Source organism: Tupaia chinensis, unplaced genomic scaffold (assembly GCF_000334495.1).
Source record: "Tupaia chinensis unplaced genomic scaffold, TupChi_1.0 Scaffold000112_1, whole genome shotgun sequence".
Lineage (NCBI taxonomy): Eukaryota > Metazoa > Chordata > Mammalia > Scandentia > Tupaiidae > Tupaia > Tupaia belangeri.
Window position 1 is genome coordinate 508,290 of NW_006159576.1, and position 12,420 is coordinate 520,709.

The 12,420-nt window shown below is 42.7% G+C and overlaps 1 long non-coding RNA gene across 1 annotated transcript in view; it reads right to left on the reverse strand.

Annotated features, from left to right (window-relative positions):
* The window catches only part of LOC102469942 (uncharacterized), a 76,909-nt gene that overhangs the window by 49,723 nt on the left and 14,766 nt on the right, over positions 1 to 12,420 (reverse strand). Inside the window, exon 2 of the long non-coding RNA XR_333881.1 lies at positions 8,521 to 8,689. This is a non-coding gene — a long non-coding RNA (uncharacterized LOC102469942). The remainder of the gene's footprint in view (positions 1 to 8,520; positions 8,690 to 12,420) is intronic.

Here is a 12,420-nt window from a genome sequence, read left to right on the forward strand (position 1 = left end):
AAAGAGGGAAAGTGAGAAACCAAGCCACCAGGTCTGGAACACAAACTCCAGCCAGCCATGTGGGAGCCCAGCACCCTCAACCATCATGCCACCTGCCAGCCCCCAAAACACATTTTTTTTTCTTTCTTTCTTTTTTTTTTTTTGAAGAGGTTTTTCTATAGGGTGCGTGTGCTCACCAAACAGACAGAGACAGAGAGATAGAAAGCGAGAAATCACCCGCCAGGGGGGATGGCCACACCGCAATCCCTTCTCCTCCATTCTCCTCTTGGTATCTTGGGCACACACGCACACGTGCCCGGGGTGAGTTTAAGCCACCGGGTCCAGGACTTGAACTGCAGTCAACTACGTGGGCATCCAGCAACATAGCCATTACGCTAACTGCTGGTCCCAAAAAAAAACATTTTTTTTTGAGAGGTTTTTGCTATAGGGCGCGTGCGCTCACCAGACAGACAGAGAGACAGAAAGCAGGAAATCACCCCCCAGGGGGATGGCCATGCCGCAATCCCTTCTCCTCCATTCTCCTCTTGGTATCTTGGGCACACACGCACATGTGCCCAGCATGAGTTTAAGCCACTGGGTCCGGGACTCGAACTGCAGTCGACTACATGGGCATCCAGCAACATAGCCATTACGCTAACTGCTGGTCCCAAAAAAACATTTTTAAAGTAGACTTTGGGGCCAACCCATGGACTGGTGATTAAATGAGCTGGATCCCAAATGGCTGACTGTGTGGTTCAAGTCCTGGACCTTGAAAAATATGCCATCAAATGTGTGTGTGTGTGTGTGTGTGTGTGTGTGTGCACCTAAAATCCTGCAAGGAGGAAGAAGTGGAGAAGAAGAGACTGTGGTGTGACTATTCCTCATGGTGGTGCTTTCTCACTCTCCCTCTGTCTGTCTTCCTGTCTTTCCCTGGTGAGCGAATGGGTCCTCTGACAAATTTATATATACAAATTTATATATACCTTCTTGCATAGAAAAGTAAGTCATGAGGTTTCTAGACTTTATATATAATGGCAAAAACTTGGTAACTATTGAATTAATCACTCATATTGAAAAGATTATTATTTTTTTTTAATGCCATCCCCAAATAACCCACAAGAAAATACTTCCTGTTGGTTTTGACACCTAGAATTCTCTGTTTGCTGCAAAAGGCAAAAGGATCCCAGGTGTACTTTCTCTTTCGTCACTTTCTCCAACAGCTATTTATTACTGTGTAACTTTTACGATGCAGTCTCTTATCCCCCTTAGGAGTAAGTCTCCAAAGGGATGTTTATTACTCGCTTAGGTTCAGATAGCCTTCACCGATATAATGAGAAAAAGAGTCTTAACCCATGTTCTAATGACATATAGACTGCTGAAGACTTCACTGAGCTTTAAATAATTACTATTGGTGTTGCTTCTCTACTTTAGATAGACAACAAAAGGAACAAGGAATTTACAATCTTTAATCATAAGTTAATTCAGAAAAGACTGTTATACCATAGGTGCTAAATTAACAACTTAATTGTTTTTTATTTCTTCATTATTATTTCATGTATATTAGGTAAGGCCCAAGCCTTATTAAAACTGTCTTAATGATTTAGAATGGAAAAAGGTCACAGGGGTTTTAAGTTTCCCTTGAAAATAACATCTTTGCTTTCTGACAAAATTCAAGATAATTTTTTAAAGCCATATTTTTAAAAAAATCAACAATAACCTGCTAGATGATTATGCTAAAAAGAGCCATATTCTTAAAAAGAAAAGATTAATATCATTATTCCTCAAACCAAAAAAATTTAAAATGACATCAACTACACTGAATTAACAATCTTTTTTGAAAGACACTTTTGCTAGAGGGTGTATGCACTCATTGGAAAGACAGAGAAAGAGAGAGACAGAAAACAAGAAATCACCCTGTGACAGGGACTGGCCATGCCACAATCCCTTCTCCATTCTCCTCCTGGGATCTTCGGCACAAATGCACGTGCTTCCAGTATGAGTTTTAGGCCGCCAAGTCCAGGACTCAAACCAGGGTCGACTATGTGGGAGTCCAACAACATAGCCATTACTCCATCTGCTGGTCCCTGAACAAATATTTTAAAATATTTTTTGTAGGAGAGAGAAATATTTAAATATCTCTCTGCACAAAACACTATGGTATGACCAATAACTCCTCCTTTTCTCATGTGAAAACATATCCTCTAATATCCAAGAGTGTAGGGGTGACTACAAGACCCCGGTTAGAAGCTCAGCTCTGATGCTACTGGGTGATCACAGACCAGTTATTTAATCTAAGTCTGGGGTTTCCAATAAAACCTATTTCACAGGGTTGTGAAAGAAGTAACTGTAAAGTAATTAGCACAGTGGATGCCTCAATGTTAGCTTTCATTCTAAGTAAACGTTTATGTATTTGCTTTAATAAAATTATCTTCCATCTTAAAAAGTATCTTCTTGGGTGGCCCCAAGTCGCCATGGTCACTGTGGTTAAGGGAGCCAGCTCTCACACAACCAACTGTGCAGTTGGGCTTGTTTTCAAGTCCCAGAGACTTGAAAACAAGTTGGGTGTGTCCTCAATTCCAACAGAATGGAGAAAAGGAGAAGAGGGATTCCAGCACAATCACGCACCCATAGGGAGTGCTTTCTTCTTCTCCCTCTCTCTTCTTTCTCTCTCTAGTGAGTACATGCACTCTATGGCAATTTAAAAAGTAACAATAGGGCCCGCAGATGGTGTGGAGGTCGAGATGGCTGGATCTCATATGGCCAACTGAGCAATTTGAGTCCCAGAACCAACAACTTGAGAACCATGCTGGGTACACATGCATGAATGCCTAAAATTCTGAGAGGAGAATGGAGAAGGGATTTCAGCATGTCTGTCTCCCCAAGGGTATATGGGGGAACTGACTTCTCACTTTCCTTCTCAAACAAACAAATCAACAATAATAATAATACTAAGAAGTACCTTCTGGCCAGCAGATAGCATATAGAATAAGGCAGCTGGATCCTACATGTTGACTATGTGATTCAAGTCCTGAACCTGGCAGCTTTAAATACACGCCAGCGCACATGTGTGTATGCCCTAAATGCCAAGAGGAGAAAGGAGAGGAAAGAATGGCAACACGACCATCCTCCTGGGGGTGATTTCTTACTCTCCTTCTACCTCTCTCTCTGGCAAGCACATGTACCCTGTAGCAAACAAAGTACCTTCTAACATAAATATCCCAAGCTAGCACTTAACTTTTGCTATGGTTTGAATGAATCCTTTAAAATTTGTGTTGGAATTTAATTGCTGTTGTGACGGTATTAAGAGGTGGGGCCTTTAGGAAGTGATCAGGTTATAAGGACTCTGTCCTAATGAATGAATTAATGTCATTATCAAGGGGGTAGGTTAGTTATCTTGGGGGTTCAGCCCTGTTGTTCTGTCTCTCATGCCTGCTTCCCCATTAGCCTCCTGCCACGGGATGATGCAACATGAAGGCTGGCCCAATGCCAGCACCATGCTCTTGCTCTTCCCAGCCTCCAGCACCATAAGCCAAATACATTGTTTATTATAAATTACCCAGTCTCAGGCATTGTGTTACAGCAATACAAACAGGAATAAGACAACTTTTAATAAATGAAAAATAAGAATTGTGTTAAGTAGATGCTATGAATCCAAAAAGGACTCATGAACTGTAATCATCTAGAACCCAGGAGGGAGGTGATGCCATCCCTCAGCCTCACAATGGCAGTACTGTCTTCACCAGAGCCCATCTCCTTCCAGAGTCTGCCTCTTGCAAGGAACGCGCTGACATTGAGAACTGTTTTCTCTGTTTTTTGGGGGGTTTTGTTTTTCTGGAGAGTTTTTGCTATAGGGCATGTGCACTCGCCAGAAAGACAGAGACAGAAAGTGAGAAATCACCCCCGAGGGTGGATAGCCACGCTACAATCCCTTCTCCTCCATTCTCCTCTCAGGATCTTGGGCATGCACGCACACACACACGCCTGGCATGAGTTTAAGCCACCGGGCCTGGGACGCGAACCACAGTCGGCTACATGGCAGTCCAGCAACATAGCCATTATGCTAACCGCTGGTCCCAAGAACTGTTTTCTCACTGGCAAGAACTGATTCAGTTATCATCTATTGGAATGAAAAGAATGCTTATGGGATCAAGGGTAATTCTTCACTTGATCTTAGCCAATTTCTTTATAAATCCAAATGCCAGCAGGATTTTTCCTTGGCATTTTTATCTTAACACATCGACAATTTCAGCAGTAGACTGCCTTCTCGGGCATGGAATGAAGGTGATGGAGGGGAATGAACATTGAAAATACACACAGACAAGGAATATATGTGGCCTGCAAAGCCTAAAATATTTACTAACTGGCCTTTTAGGGGAAAACCTTGTCAATCTCTGCTTTAGAGCCTGAACACTAAACTTTGAGAACCTCTGCCTTCAGGAGTTCCAACTCCTGATGCTATTAGTCAGAACCTTGGTTTCTCCATAACTAATGATTTAACCAAGTTTTTCTGGTCACAAGTCTGGGAGAGTGAATAATAATAATAATAATAAAAGGACATTTTCCTTCTTGTACCTATTTGCTTGATTTATTACAGATAAAACAGTTGGTTTTGTCCTTCGATCAGAACCATGTACTGTTGGCTTTGCCGTGGGGCTTGGAACTGAGAGCGGGGACAGGAACTTCCTTAAAGCCAGCAAGCAGTCCTCTGCGGCTGCAGCATGGCCGTTACCCACCACCAACAACATCCCAGCCAGAAAACCCCAAAGCTCTGAAAACAGTGAGGGTCTTTTCTATGCTTTTCACACCAAAACTCATTTTTATGGAAAAACCCAAATGCTGCTGATGTGGGCTGTTTGTCACCTCTGTCCCCACCCCCACCCCCAGCATGCCCCATCACACTTTCCTCTGCTGAAGTATTGACTTGTGTGGTTCTGGGGCACTGCCCCAAGTCTGCTGTGTGTAAGGAGTGAGTGTTACCAACCACCTTTCCCGGAAGAAAGGAAATCTGCCTTCTGAACCAGCTGGTCCCAAAGGTTTTCAACCAGGAAACACAGGTCTAGCTTCCATCCGATTATGTTTACCGTGAAAGGAGGGTTGTGCAATCCCCACTGCTTCAAACCAGCACCTATTTCCCCACAGTGCTTCCGTGTAATGTTCCTTCAGTGTTTAGTGTTTGCAAACAGTATAAGCCTGATGTTTATTTCAGTAAACAAATTAATACACCACACTGATCATTCTTCTTTCAAGAGGGGTTGTGTGCAAATAACATCCAGGTTACAAACACTATGAATAGAAAGTGTTCTATAACTCCAGGGGCTGAAGAGTTAGCAGTGAACAAAGCAGAGAAAAATCCCTATCATCGCGAAGTTTATATCCCAGAAGAAGAAAACAGATAATAAGCAAAATGTAAAATAAATGAATCAATATGAAGCAGAGAAGAAAACAGACATGCCCAAATGGAGAATGCAATTTTAAATAGAGTGATCAGGGAAGACTTCACTGAAAAGACAACATTTGAGAAAACTATAGAAGTGAGAGAGAGCTGGGACCAGCAGATGGTATAACGGTTACATTGCTGGACTCCCATGCAGTCGCCCACTGTTCGAGTCCCAGACTGGTGACTTAAAACTCATGCTGTGGGGAACCAGCAGTTAGCGTAATGGCTATGTCGCTGGACTCCCACGTAGTCAACCGTGGTTCATGTCCCGGACCCGGTGGCTTAAAACTCACGCCGGGCACGTGTGTGTGTGTGCCCAAGATCTCGAGAGGAGAATCGAGAAGAAGGGATTGCGGGGGGACCCGCCCCGGGGGGTGACTTCTCGCTTTCTGTCTCTATGTCTCTGTCTGTCTGGCGAGCGCACGCGCCCTATAGCAAAAACCTCTCAAAAAAAAAAAAAAAAAAACACCTCATGCTGTCTGTGTGTGTGTGTGTGTGCGCATGCATGCTCAAAATCCCGAAAGGAGGGAACCAGCAGTTAGCGTAATGGCTATGTCGCTGGACTCCCACGTAGTCAACCGTGGTTCATGTCCCGGACCCGGTGGCTTAAAACTCACGCCGGGCACGTGTGTGTGCGTGCCCAAGATCCCGAGAGGAGAATGGAGGAGAAGGGATTGCGGCGTGACCATCCCCCCTGGGGGGTGATTTCTCGCTTTCTGTCTCTATGTCTCTCTCTGTCTGTCTGGCGAGCGCACGCGCCCTACAGTGAAAATCTCTCAAAAAAAAAAAAACCACACACAGAAAAATCCCGAAAGGAGAATGGAGACGGGATAGCAGTGTGGCCATACCCCTGGGGGATGATTTCTTGCTCTCTCTTTCTGGCTTTATAGGGAAAAAAATATCTATATATCTCTACCGAAAAAAAAAGAAAGAAAGAAAGAAAGAAAGAAAGAAAGAAAGAAAGAAAGAAAGAAAGAAAGAAAGAAAGAAAGAAAGAAAGAAAGAAAGAAATGAGAAAGAAAGCTGTATAAATATTGGGAGGGAGGGGTTGTTTCCAGGCAAAGGTCCTGAGGTAAGATCTCTGGCTGCCCTGGAGAAGTAACAGCGAGGCCAGTGTGGCTAGGGCAGAATAAATAAAAAGTAGCAGAAGATGAGATCAAGAGGGGAGGAGGCTCGTTTCAAATCATGGAGACTCTTGGGAGGTGGTTTTAGAATGAAACGGAGAACCTCTAAAAAATTTCCAATAGTTGAACAACTGACCAATATTTTAAAAATTTCCTTCTGCTGTGAAAGCATTGCAGATGGAAGGACACCAGTAAAGGAACTTGTGCAGGCTGACAGGGCAGTGAAGGCCACCCTGAAGAAATGGCACTTAGGCCTGAAGAAGTTGTTTACCATAGGGAGCGGAAAAGCGAGGCACGCTCTCCTAATAAACGCACTGACATGCAGAACAGAGTGAGCTGGAGGCTTCGCAGCCACGGAAAACAGCCCAAACTTTGTCTACTGACAGTCGCGAGTAGACTCATTACAGAGCTGCGAGTTCTAAGCCAGAGAGTGACAAGATCTGCCTTAGGTTTTATACTCTTCTGGTTGTTAATTGCAAAATGGAATAGTCAGTGTTTTTACCCTGCAGGTCAAGCTAACTTTTTTTTTTCCTAATGAAATAGAACAGACACATCAGAATACCCTGCAGGTTGTGTCAGTGTAGTGGCAGGAGAGTTGATTTTGTATCCACACAGATGCCCTAAGTTTGAAACTCACTTGATTAGGTGATGGACATATGAAAGGGAGAGCAGGAGGGAACTGCCACCTTTCTGCGTGTGATAGAGAATGCACGACTGCACACGTGAGAGACAGAGTGGAGCGTCCCCACCCGGCTGTCACACGACAACCCTCTTCCACCAACCCATTGGACGGTGGGCATTTGCGCACATGCTCAGCATGTATCAGGCCCACTGGGTTGGGGACTCAAACTGCAGTCACCATGTAGCTTCCACCTCTGCAGTCCAGCCTGTGCCACCACAGCTGGCTGAGCATTGCCAACTTATCAAAGGTACTGCAGGTCAGTGAGACTAGAATAGGGGAGGGGTTCCAGAGGGAAGTTTCAGAGATGCTCCCTAACAGATGTGGGGTGAAGAGAACAGTCGAGGATAGTTTCAGGAGACACCACTGACACTGAGAAGACAAGTACAGGAGATGATGGTGTGGTTTTCAGCATGTCACCTGTAAAATATCACAATGCAGAGTTTCCATCCAGAGAACATGATGGGACTGGACACCAAGATTACAAAGTGGTCAGTGTCCACAGTGAAAAGACTTTTTGGAGGATTTCATAATGAGACATCCGATAATATTACAGTCATCCCATGTAATGTTTGGGGACAAACTTATACTTTAAAAAATTATCTGGAATTCATATTTAATAGAGCATCCTGTATCTTACCTGTCAATCTTTTTTTTTTTTTAATTTGCTCAAGGGCATGAGGGGCAGAGAAAGAGAGAAAAGGAAAGTGAAAAAGCACCGCCATGGGAAATGGTCAGCCTTTACTCCCTTCTCTTCCATCTCCTTTCAGCATTTTGGGCATGCATGCACACACACCCGATGTGTTTTCCAAGTTGCTGCATCTGGGACTTGAACCACTGTGTTGGCCATGTTGAGATCCAGCCATCGTAACCAGCAGGCCATGGGCTGGCCCATTTGTCAATGTTAATTATAGTGCAAGTCCCCTGAGAACAGAGGCAGAAGCTGCAAGTAGGACACCATGACAACAATCCAGGCAAGACTAAGGAAGCACTAAACTAGTGTTTCATAGGGAGGTTTTTGCTTAGCTAGTCTAAATGCAAATTGGAACCATGAATCTTTGAATTAATTCTAAGCATAATGACTTCCTGCAGGTGCACCTCCCTCAGGGTCTGCGTGAGTATCTGGCATCTTGGAGTGTATGGCTGACCCCGGATGTGTCTGGGTTCCTGATGAGCCCCGTTGGCTGCCCCACCTAGCTGCTGGGTGCATATCTGATAGCACAGCCCTAGAGAAGGCCTTAGGAGCTCACACCCAGCTGGGCCATCCTACAGGGACTTATCAGAGATTAGAAAGTATTTACCTTTTCACTTCAACAGAACTCGTTTGCGGTGTTGAACTTGACATGAAAACAAAAATTGAATAGTCCTCTTGTCAGTTGAGCTCTCCTTCAGGAAAATGTTCAAACTGCACATATTTTCAATATGTGGACCCATGATGAATAACTTGACTTTTTTTTTTTCTTTTAGAGTCTTTGAAAAACAAAACAAAATTAAATTAAATGTAACATACCAAAACTATTTCCAAATACTTAATATTTTCTTCTTCAGGGCAGCTCAGCTGGGCACTACTGCCTTGAAATTGCATACACTACATACTATAAACAGAATTCTGTGGCCTTGATCTATCCACAAACACTGAAGACCTCACTGTCCCCGGGTTCTGAGTCCTGATAGTTCTTGGGAAAGGAAAGAGTAAACAATTGTACACACACGTACGGATTCTCAAAGTAGATTTGCTGGCCTCACAATGACAGCTGCTTGTTTTTTTGCAGGCCCAAGTTCTATGAGCAAAAGTGTCTCTAATGGCAAAGGAATTTTTGAAATCCTGCAAGGAGATACATTATAGAAACACGAGTGACATCTGCCATATAATCACATGACATTTTCAATGCTTAGATTAGAATGTAACCTCACGAGGACAGTGACACTAGTATATACTGTTTGCCAATGTGGTTTTCAAAAAAAGGGACCATACTGGGGTCAGCAGGTGGTGTGGTGGTTAAGACATTAAGCTCCCACATGGCCAACTACAGTTCTAGTCCTGGACATCGCAGGCTGAAATTCACACTGGGCCTGTGTGCGTGCATGCTCAAACCCCACAAGGAGAATGGAGAAGGGACTGCACTGTGGCCATCCCACCAGGGAATGATCTCTCACTTTCCTTCTCACTGTCTCTGATGAGCATATGCACTATATGGTAAAAACCTAAAAAAAAAAAAGACAGGGCCAGATGAAGAGTCCAGCAAAGCCAGTCATTCATTACGTTCTAAGGGATATTCCAAGTATTCAAAGTTTCAGAGTTTTGCTTTTGTTTTCCCCAAAGTTTTACTTATATATTCAATGAGTGAGGAAGACAGAGACAGAGAAACAACACCTCCAGTAGGGGGTGCCACAATTTATTCCAGCCTCAGCCAGTTCAGATCATGTGTACGCACATGCCTGGTGTTCTCAGAGAAGTGTCTAGCCCTAACTGGCAACTCTCTTACGTGGGATTTTTTTCACAGAACACTGAGTTTTACTGTTGGAACTCTATCTGACCCAAAACTTTTCGTCTGTAAGCTTGTCAAGAGCAATTCAGTAAACTAAGGTACCATTACAATACTTTTATTGCAATGTCTACTGAGAGCCCACGAAGGGCTAGGTATGGTGCCAGGCTCTGTGCTTCAAGAACCAAAAAAAAAAAAGAATGCCCAGTGTGTAAATTGAAAGAACTGTACTGTAGAAATCCACTCTTTAAGAAGTAACCCCAGCAGCTGCCAAACAAAATTTATGGGAGGCCATTGTTTTGAAATAAACTCCTACACTAGGACCCAACAGACCAAACATAAATGGACCTACTCCTGCTAAATTTCTCCTCAACAAACCAAAGCAAAGTGTCACATGACCTTTGGAGAAATTAAGACACACAGAGAATAGCTAAATCACCACACAGGCCAGTTTTAGCCTGCTGGATTAGGAGGAAGTCTCACTGCTTTAACCCTTACAAGGAAAGTAACAAAGTAACCTGGTAATAAATAATCCACCTTTTATGTTATACCATTCCTTCTTCCTGCTCAACTATAAAAAGAAACTGCTCTGCCACACCAAGCACAACACCTCCGGATTTTTGGACCAGTTGCCACCCTATTCATGAAATACAAACAAAGGCCAATTCAATCACTTCAATACTTTTGTTGTAATTTTGTCTTTTGACAATGCTACCTTAAAAGAAAGTCAGTAAACCAGAAACCACTGAACTGTACATTTTTTAAAAGTCAGTCCTATGTGAGTCTTATTTCAATGTTTTCAAAATGGAAAAAAAAAAAAAAAGAAAGAAAAGAAAAGAAACAGGCCAGCAGATGGTGCAGAGGTTAGGTGGATTGGATTCCACATGGCTGACTGCATGGTTCGAGTCCCAGACCTGGCAGCCTGAAATCCTAAAAGGAGAACAGAGGAGAAGAGATTGTGGTATGGCCCTCTCCCCCACCGCTAGGGGTTGATTTCTCACTTTTTCTCTTTCTCTCGCTGGTGAGAACATGCCCTATAGCAAACTGGGGTGGGGGGGACAGTTAAAAGCAAAAAAATCATTGGAACTTACGAGTCTAATTAGATACCATTTCTTTTTTTATGCGAGTAGATAGAGTCAGTGAAACTAAACATTTAATTAATTAAAACACTAAAAATGATTAGGTTAGTCTAAGACACTAATCAGAAAATAATATAATTTAAAAATTTTTAAGATACAAAAATGTAAGATTAAAAAAACTAGTTCTTAGGTTCAAAGTAAAAATTGATTTCTGAGTTTCTAGGAAAAACAATTACTGATATCATGTAAGGGAGCAGAAAAGCAAAAGGGAAGGTTACTAAAAATGAAAATTCTTTTCCAGATTCTTGGCCAATCATTTTTTTTAATTGTATACATTTAATCACTATACATCACTTTGCTTGTAAGTTGAATTTACTCAACACGAAAGTGCCTCACACCAATCCAGTTAAGGATATAAAACACATTATCATCAACACATCATAACCCATTTCTTCTTTTTTTTTTTTTTTTTTTTGGCGGGGTTTTTTCTCTGGGAAAAAACTCGCCAGACAGACAGAGAAAGACAGAGAGACAGAAAGTGAGAAATCCCCTCCCGGGGGGATGGCCACACCTCAATCCCTTCTCCTCCATTCTCCTCTCAGGATCTTAGGCATGCACGCACACACACCTGGCGTGAGTTTAAGCCACGGGGTCCGGGACGTGAACCTCAGTCAACTACGTGGGAGTCCAGCAACATAGCCATTATGCTAACTGCTGGTCCCCATAACCCATTTCTGTATCTCATTCATGTCTTACCTCTCTATTTTCCTCATTAATTTCTTCCCTTACACTCTCCTTCTTCCACCCTCTTCCCACATTGTCTACAGAATTTATAACCATTTTTAATGCTTTTAGGTCCTCTAATCTCTCAGTTTTCAGCATAGAGTGCAGACAGTAGGTTTACATTAAGTGGAGACATACAGTCTCTCTCTTTCATAGCCTGGCTTGCTTCACTCAGCAATAAATCTTCCATATTTGTCCTCTTTCTGTCAAATGCCAGGGTCTTGCTTTTTATGACAGAGTAGTATTCCATAGAGTATATGTGCCACCCTTTTCCAATCCATGCATCTGTTCGTGGACATCTGGGTTGGTTCCATTTCTGGATTTTATGGTAGTTCTATGTGTAGATTGATGAGAAACTTCCATCTTGTTCTTTCTCTCTTTTTTTTTTTTAAGAATTGTTTACTTATTTAATTCCACTTATTATTATTATTTTTAATTTTAGCAGAGAGAGACAGATAGACACAGAGAAAGGGAAAGCAAGAAAGCAAGCCGCCAGGTCCAGGACTCAAACTGCGGTCAGCCATCCTTCAGCCACCACGCCACCCGCTGGCCCTAAAAACCTCCATATTGTTCTACATAGTGGCTGGATTAATTTACATTCCCACCAGCAGTGTAGGAGGGTTCCCCTTTCATTGCATCCCCACCAGCATTTATCACTTACTGTTTTTTTTTAATATTTACCATTCTGATTGGGGTTAGGTGGTATCTCATTGTGGTTTTGATCTGCATTTCCCTGATGATGAGGGATGTTGAGCATTTTTCATATGCTTTTTGGCTGTTCATGTGTCTTCCTTAGAGAGTTGTTTATTCAGCTCCTTTTCCCATCTTTTAATTGGGTTAATATTTTTTTTTT